A 6,036-nucleotide genomic window follows, 5' to 3' on the forward strand; every position below is an offset into this window, starting at 1 on the left:
TCAACCAAGTCACCGAGCCTGACCATCCATAGTCGCCTATTACGACAAGCATGTGTTGCTGAAAACCAATTCTAACCCGGATCTTCACGGGTCCGTATAAATACGAGGTGGTGAGGTGAAAAGGGGTTTAACGTCGCGTTCAAGATTATTGCACTTAAACAGCGACGTCAATACACGTGTGTGTGTGTGTGTGTGTGTGTGTGTGTGTGTGGCTGCTTGTATTTGTCCGGACTAATGCCAATAATGCCACTGAAATACCACGCCGCAGTATAACATGAACACCCAAGCGCCATTTGTGGTGTCCTCCGCCGTGATATTGCTGGAATATTGCTCAATGCGGCGTAAAACCCCATTCACACACTCACTCACTCACTCGTGTAGATAAAAAGAGTACAAACATAGGTTGCGGGGGAAAAGAAAATATACACAAACGTTTATAAAATTACAAACGGTATCAAAATGTCACTAGGCTGAAATATATTATCTCGGGTCATGGACTTGCTCATTGCTCGATTTTCTCTTAAGATTCGAAAAATAGACCTTTTCGGCCTATTTTTGCCATTCCTGTGTACTTGCCAACGAAAAGTCTTGCAAGTGTAAGAAAGAAAAACGACCAATTGTCAACCGTTTGAACATGAAACTTTTCACAACATTATAACATTGTTTACCGTAGCTTGGGAAATTAACATTTCCAGTGGGTCGGTAAGGACCCTTACCCTACAATGTCCCTCCACCTATGTTTGTATTCTGTGTATTTCTACAATCGATCCTACGGTTTTGGACCAGAAAACGGAAAACCTATTGGTGACACGACGAGGTCTTAATACTCACAAAAAACATTACCGTAGTTATGCTAGGCGGTTCTAGTTATGCTGGAACCCTGATCCCGCTAGATGGCGCAGTGGTTTCAACCCCTCCAGGATCTGTTGTTCTTGGGTTCGAATCCGGAAACAATTGTAATTGATAAAATCGAAAAATGTTCTCGAACTGCTCCACTTGGAATAAACAGCGAATGGAATGAGCTTCCTTTAAAACACAACCTACTCACTCACTCACTCACTCACTCACATAAATGACCTAATTTGATTGATGCAAAAACTTTAATCGTCCACAGACAAAAACAAATAAATCATCTTAGAGAAAGAAATGATTAGAAAAGTGAGAGAGTGAATGAATTAATGCATCTTCGCGAGGCAAGGGCGTTAACTGACTATAAAAGTACAGGAAACTGGACATTTGCTGTCAGTTAACGTCCTTCCCTCAGAAAGATGGGTTTTAATGCCGCTTTGGGCAGTATTTCAGTTATATCACAGCGTTTCAGCTTCTTGGAGAAGGAAAGTCCGAAGTGAAGTACATGTTACTATTATCTTTAAGTCAACATACACGTACATATATTTATCACATTAGGAACAGTATTATCGATGCGATAATTCATTTTGAGAAATTTGATACCAAAATACTATACATAGGCATATTAGGTCACTTTTAAAAAACAGTACAAAAAAAACATTCAATGATAAAATGCCTACTTGATCAGAAAAAACTTTTGACTAACGTTCCCAAGTTTAGACATGTGACATGGTGATTTTTTGTGCGTTGTGACATTTTTTGTAAAAGGCTCGCATAATACACTTTATAACCAACCCCCCCCCCCCTCCCCCCCCTCCCACACACACACACACACCTCCCTCTCTCGTAATACACATTCCCCTCTCTCTCTCACACACACACACACACACACACACAAAAAAACAAAACAAACTTTCTTTCATAAATGTTGCACGGAAAGTGCTAAACACGTTTTAGCTGTACGTTGTACAATGATGCTGTTTTTTATTACATAAACTGGAATTAAGACTCATTACCTTTTCAATTAAACACTGCAGCCTTATGAGTGTTGGGGCGGTCAGGTAGCCTAGTGGTTAAAGCGTTCGCTCGTCACGCCGAAGACCCTTGTTCGATTCCCGACATGGGTACAATGTGTGAAGCCCATTTCTGGTGTCCCCCGCCGTGGTATTGCTGGAACATTGCTGAAAGCGGCGTTAAACCATACTCACTCACTCACTCATGAGTGTTACATCTTTTATGTCTTTATTTCAAGATATGTATCGCGATACTCGCACATTTTTGTCACGTTCTATAAACTCTGAGATAACGAAGCTAGTAGCACCAATATACTTATTCATCGAAAGACATTCTGTGGGAAGAGGGAGGGATTGAGTGTGAGACATCACTTTCTAAAAATAGAACATGCTATGTGGTAGCACAACATCCAAAAGTATTTATCATAATAGACTGGGGATATATAAAATACCCTGGGTAACCGAGGATGGGATTGTGCAATTAGGTATTAAGTATTCTCGTTCCATTCTCATCGAGTTCATAGGGTGAGTGAGTAAGTGGATGTTCGAAATAACCGCCGCAATCAGAAGTATTCCAGCTACAAGATTGGGGCCTGTAAATAATCAAATCTGGACCAGACAAACCATACATTGACAGAGTGAGTGAGTGAGAGAGAGTGAATTTGCACCAAGTCTGTTCTACTAGTATAGGAGATGGCTGCCCACATCATCACACTACCACTAACAACTCTGTCCACTTCCTGTATGCAGTTTGGTGCATAACGTTCCCCGCGACGCCCGTAAACACGACGTATACAGGTCGCACGGCAAAGCATAAAACGTGACTCGTCAATAAACCAAACTCGTGTGGCCATACTGGTCATCTAGCGCAAATACCTTCAGCGCCTAAACGGTTCCTCACTGCCTGGACCGACGTAGCCATATGAATCTGTCCTATGCTCTAGTAGTGATACGTGGTCTACCGGACCTGGAATGGTCCCGTGTGTCTGAACACGGCTTGTGGAGGTGCGTGGTGCTACGTTGAAAAACCTGGCTACGACCAAAGAAGATTCTCCTGTTTGCAGTCGGCGGATGGCGTTGTTGCGTTGGGCTTCCGTCAGTCGTGGCACGCTTTCGCTGTTCACTCGCTGTAAGATTGTAGTGGCATGCAAATGAAAATCCAACGTTTTTATAGCCAAACAAGTGATGTTGCACGTGCATGCCATGTTGGTCTGTTTCGAGCCGGACACTCACGTGGTTGTGTTTTTTCCATCTTTTCACCAATTTCCTGCAGTACCTAATTCTTTCCACACAAATCAATCTCAATCCATGCAGAAAATTCAATTTTGATATTAATTTTGAATGGATGTCGGCAACACTGTCAGATATTTACGATTTTACTACTATTGCGTTTCTTTTTTTTGCAGAGTATATATACTCTTAAAAAATGGGATACTCGGAAATAACTTGAAATTTCCAAAATTGTAAAAGATATTAGTTTCTAGAAATAGTTGCATGATAATAATTAACGAATTGGGAACACGTTACAACCGGTAGTGAATTATGACAGTTGATGTTATGGCCGCCAACTATCTTGAAGGACGATAGGGGCAAGATAAAAATGTTTTAAGTTGAATCGTTTTTGAATCGGTAGTGCGAAATACCGCCACGATTTGTCAAGCAGTCATTGACTCGAGGAGGCACAGTGCGTATGAGTCTCCAAATAACGATTTGAGGGGCTCTGTCCCACTCCTCTTGCTGTGGGTGGACAAGTTCAGCCAACGTGTTTTGCGGTCTATGACGTTGACGCTCCATATCATGTCCAGACATGTCCAGCGTGGGAAAGGTCTGGGTTCAGTGCTGGCCATGGCATTCTATGGGTGTTGTGCTGCTGAAGGTGAATATTGACGATTTGTGCACAGTTAGCACGGGCGTTGTCGTCCTGAAAACCAAACGTCGACCCACACGCCTATCTAACAGCACTACAAGCTGACACCCTTTGTTCAGGGTATGAAACTCCCAAAAAATTCAGCCAGACCACAGGACTGGCTAGCTGAAATACTTGCCAGCCCTGTCCAAAACCTGCCTGCCCACTATAATCATATGTTTCTCAGGATAAGCTAACGGGGTTTCTTTTTGGTTACATTTTATCATTCATCTTTACATGTGAATTAATGCCCTCATCGGGAAATATTTAGAATATTGTCACATATGAAATATAACCCGACCGTCGGGCAGGGGGATTTGAAAATCTGGCAGCCCGAGTTGAAATCAACCTGTCTCGGACGGTCGGGCAGGCAGGTATTTCGAACACCGCAAACTTTGTTGTACCGATAGTACTGCCCAATGACCCTTCCATGCACAATATGGAGTGGGGATCGGTCAGTCATAGTGCTGCCACCCCACACCTTAACCGATCTACCATCACATGTGTCATGAGGTCTCAGATTGTCATTGGCTGGAAATTCATTTCGACGTCGCAAGGCACGACCACGTCTATCAAGGAAGTGCAAAGTGAATTGAAAACATGACGCGAGACCAGCGACGATTACCCCGGTGTCTACGTCGTGTACACTATCGGCGTCTGTTGGCAACATGACGATTTGTGAGGGGCGGCACAACACGTGGTCGTCGAGCATAGAATGAGCAGCATGTAGACGATTCCTAACTCGTACTCCTGTTGAAAGTTTGCAGCAATTTGATTCGCCGTTTGAGCTCAATTTCGGATCAATCGATCCTGTTCTCTTGTCGTTGACCTGGGGCGCCCTGAACGGGGTCGATCGTCAACATTTTGGGGTTTTGGTAATCACAGACCGTGAAACATTGACCGTATTGGCAAGTTTTCAGGATACCAATATCCCGTATACGCTCCGCGCGTCGCAGACGCCGCATCGCTAGTTCATACACAAACATACCCGTGAAGATCCGGGGTGGAATAGGTCTTCACCAACCGTGGCCATGCTTTCCGTAATAGGCGACTCACGGAATCGGGTGGTCAGGCTCGCTGACTTGGTTGATGCATGTCATCGTATCCAAATTGCGTGGATCGATGCTCATTATGTCAATCATTGAATTGTTAGGTCCAGACTCGATTATTTACAGACCGCCGTCATATAGCTGGAATATTGCTGCGTTAAACAACAAACAAACTAACACTTTTCAACAAAGCATCACAAACTGAATACTGTTCAAAGTATTTAAACTAAATCACTCACACTTTTTGTAGAGTTGTAACCGTACTGCATTTGGGGTTACCCATGCTACCCCACCAGTCGCATTAAAACTGACCACAACTTAGTTTACAAAATATAAATTAGGTACAATGGCAAATTTGAAATTTAATTCTCGTGAGGCTGAATTATTCTCATATAATATGGAGTCGAGATCAATTTCTATATGCACGCACCTTTACAAGTATATTTCGCCTGAGAAAACGATTTTAGCTCTCATCATTCATCATAGCAATGGCATAGTTGAGAAAATGAAGATGGCCATTTATCAGAAAGTGTTGAACGCCAGATAGAGTGAAGAGCTCTTGAGCCTCGATTTGAACCTCTTGCTGAAAAGGGAGTGTATCAAAAATATATTAGAGATAAAACAACTGAAGAAACTTTCAAGTACAACAGTTTATAACATTTAGGTAAACATATGCCAGCTTAGGGAATGAAGGTTTATTTTTCGAACACGAAACTTAAAGAAAGTGGTTGTTCTGTTAAAAGACACATAATATTTGATTTTCTTTCCCTGTTTATACGCCCCCCCCCCGGGGAAAGCGAAGGGTGGATAATTCCTCACTTAGTGCCAAAACGAAATCCCCTGTAATCCGGCTTTAGGGCTTCATCTTAGAGCCTCTCGGGGTTTGATTTCGATTTATCTAACGTTGAGATATTGAAACGATAATTCCCAAACAAGAGTAATAGCTGATACACATGTGTCATTTACTACAGGCGAAGATGTTACAAGTGACGGAAAGAGGGATGTCGCTATATCCATAAATATAATTTGTCATTGTGGATCAGCTATTCAGTTGAGAAACTTTGACAAATATGTTTAAGTCTACAAAGAGGGGTCCCAGATAGAGATCTTATGTTGAGTACCTGACAGAGAGACAGAGATTTCTCCACCATCCAGGGTGAATTGAGGGTACTTGACACAGGGCCACGGATAGTCATACTATACTGACTGTACTGATTAC

Source organism: Haliotis rufescens, unplaced genomic scaffold (genome assembly GCF_023055435.1).
Source record: "Haliotis rufescens isolate VD_foot unplaced genomic scaffold, xgHalRufe1.0.p SCAF_39, whole genome shotgun sequence".
Classification (NCBI taxonomy): Eukaryota; Metazoa; Mollusca; class Gastropoda; order Lepetellida; family Haliotidae; genus Haliotis; species Haliotis rufescens.